This window comes from Salmo salar, chromosome 18, assembly GCF_965601325.2.
Source record: "Salmo salar chromosome 18, fSalSal1, whole genome shotgun sequence".
Classification (NCBI taxonomy): Eukaryota; Metazoa; Chordata; class Actinopteri; order Salmoniformes; family Salmonidae; genus Salmo; species Salmo salar.
This window is the reverse complement of record NC_138308.1, coordinates 6798554-6801252: the sequence shown is the minus strand read 5'-3', so window position 1 is coordinate 6801252 and position 2699 is coordinate 6798554.

The following is a 2699-nucleotide window of genomic DNA, read 5'->3' as shown; positions in this document are numbered from 1 at the left end:
TTACCAACCAATTGGAACGGTAGCTTTTCAAATATAGAAACAAAACAAATCATAGACAAATATTGCAAGTTTTAATTAAATTCATCCTAAGACATTACAGCAGGCTACATAAACAATGAGCCAATGTCATTGATCATCCAAGTACGGGATGTGTTTAGCAGGCATTGTATGAATGTAAAATAGAGACATAAGTGTACAAGTACGTAAGGTATGAGTTGCACCTGTATAATCAGATTTGTAGTTGCACAAAATATTTGCAACCACGTAACTTTTTTTGAGAATAAATATAACAACACTCGCTAGCACGTAACGTGATGTGTGAATAAATACAGCAACACTTGCAGACATGTAACTTGATATGTGAATAAATTCAATAAGATTTGCAAGCTTGCAACTTAATTTGAGAAAGAATGCAAGTCATTTTCTAAACTTGCGACTGGTGAATCTTCTTCTACGAATCAAAACTACATTTGCTGATGTCGAATCTGTGCCCTCTGAGTTTTGTCACTAATTCAGCAACTAACCTCTGCCAACAGTTTTGTAGTTAGGGTTAGGGTTAGAAAAAATATGCAGTGCTTGCAAGAGCTGCTCTGCAAGCAAGCAGCAGAGAAAAACAAGACAGCTCTGGTGGGCAGGATTTTTCCTTCCGACCGATCAGCTTTCCACTTTCCGCTAAATATGGATACAATTTGTTAAAATGACTAGCTAAATGATATTCACAGAATTTAAAAGCTACAGCAAGGTGTTGATGAGGAAAATGAAGGCAAGAATTCAAATGAGTGTTTCCACATAGCATAGCCACTACAAAGCTGATGCTTTCTATTAAAAGTTCATGGCTGGTTAAGCTAGCTAGCATTAGAGCCTTCTGGCTAGCCTATACCTAGTGGTTCTTATGTTGTGTAACAGAGCAATAGCTATGTACTTGTCATTTGGTTGAGACTAACATTAGTTAAAAACATTATTGTTTGCTCTGTGTATATTTGGTGTGTAGTTGGTTGGATTTGCTAGTTAGCAAGCTGAGATTTGTATTTGTATTTATTATGGATCCCCATTAGCTGCTGTTCTTGGGGTCCAGCAAAATTAAGGCAGTTTATACAATTTTAAAAACATTACAATACATTCACAACACACTTAGGTAGTGGAATGACTTTTGCTTCCCTCCAAGCCTGGGGGCACACACATTCTACTAGGCTTAAATTGTAAATATGGCAAATAGGAGTGGTAATATCGTCCGCTATTATCCTCAGTAATTTTCCATCCAAGTTGTAGACTTGTCATTATTGATAGACAACAATCACTTTTTCTCCTCTTCCACACTAGCTTTACGGAATTCACAATTACAATGCTTGTCTTTTGTAATTTGGTCAGATACACTTGGAAGTGTAGTGTCAGCATTTGTTGCTGGCATATCATGCCTAAGTGTGTTAATCTTGCCAATGAAAAAATCATTAAAGTAGTTGGCAATTTCAGTTGGTTTTGTGATGACTGGACCATCTGATTCAAATGAATGATGGAGCTGAGTTTGCCTTTTTTCCCCAAAATTTCATTTAAGGTGCTCCGAAGCTTTTTACTATCATTCATTATTTCATTTATCTTTGTTGCATTGTGTAATTTCTTCTTTTTTAAATTCAGTTTAGTCACATGAATTCTCAGTTTGTAATAAGTTTAATAAGACGTATCTGCCATTCCTTTTGCCTCATCCCTCTCATCCATACATATTTTTGATTCCTCATCAATCCACAGGATTTTAACTATTTTTACGGTAATTTCCTAATGGGTGCATGCTTATTAGTAACTGGAATAAGCAATTTCATAAATGTGTCAAGTGCCATGTCTGTTTGCTCCTCATTACACACCACGGACCAACAGATATGAATGTAATCTGTTACTGGCAAATTATTGATTTCATGGACCTTGTTTCTTAAGCTACATATGTTAACGTGGGCTATTTTGAGCACTTTTCTTCTGGGATGCTTACTTGCTTTTATTGCTTTACTGGGAAGCTTAGCAGCAGTAGATGTGCTCATGTTCTTTATGTTAGTGGAGGGTGAGCTGCACACAGTGGACTTCCTCCTAGGGCACACCAACTTAGTGCTAACAGTGTAAATCTGGTTCATAGGCACATGATTACTGCATACAATAGCAGTAGGATCAGTAGAGGCATTCAGGGCAGTTAAAGGGACATAAATTAGGTTACTTATATTGTGTCTACCAAAGCCCCTGGTGTAATGTACATTTGCTGAAGCATTATGACAACTGCGTCACTGAGCTGGGGTCATTGATAAGTCATTGACTCAACGCAGCCTTATAGTGCTGTGAAAGGAAACAGGATCCCAAATGATTTGGGTGAATCTCATCCTCCTTATAAAATGTGTTTTGTTTCCAAAAGGTATCGAAATTGTTAACAAAAGTTACACCCATTGAGCTGCAATAATCACGTAGCCAGTTGTGAAGAGAAAGAATCCCGCTGAAGCGTTCAATGCCGCGATTCGGAGATGGCAGAGGGCCAGATATGATGGGTCCTTTGTTAGTGTCTAGCAGAGAGTCAATCAACTCAAGCCCTGCTTGATCCAGAGCAGGGACGGAAGGTTGCCAACGTCGACTTCGAATTCGTAGTATTAGTAGTAGGCACTGAGGCCGCAGACACAGGCACCCCCAGCGATGAAGGTGCAGGAAGATCAGGCTCCAGGAAACTATTC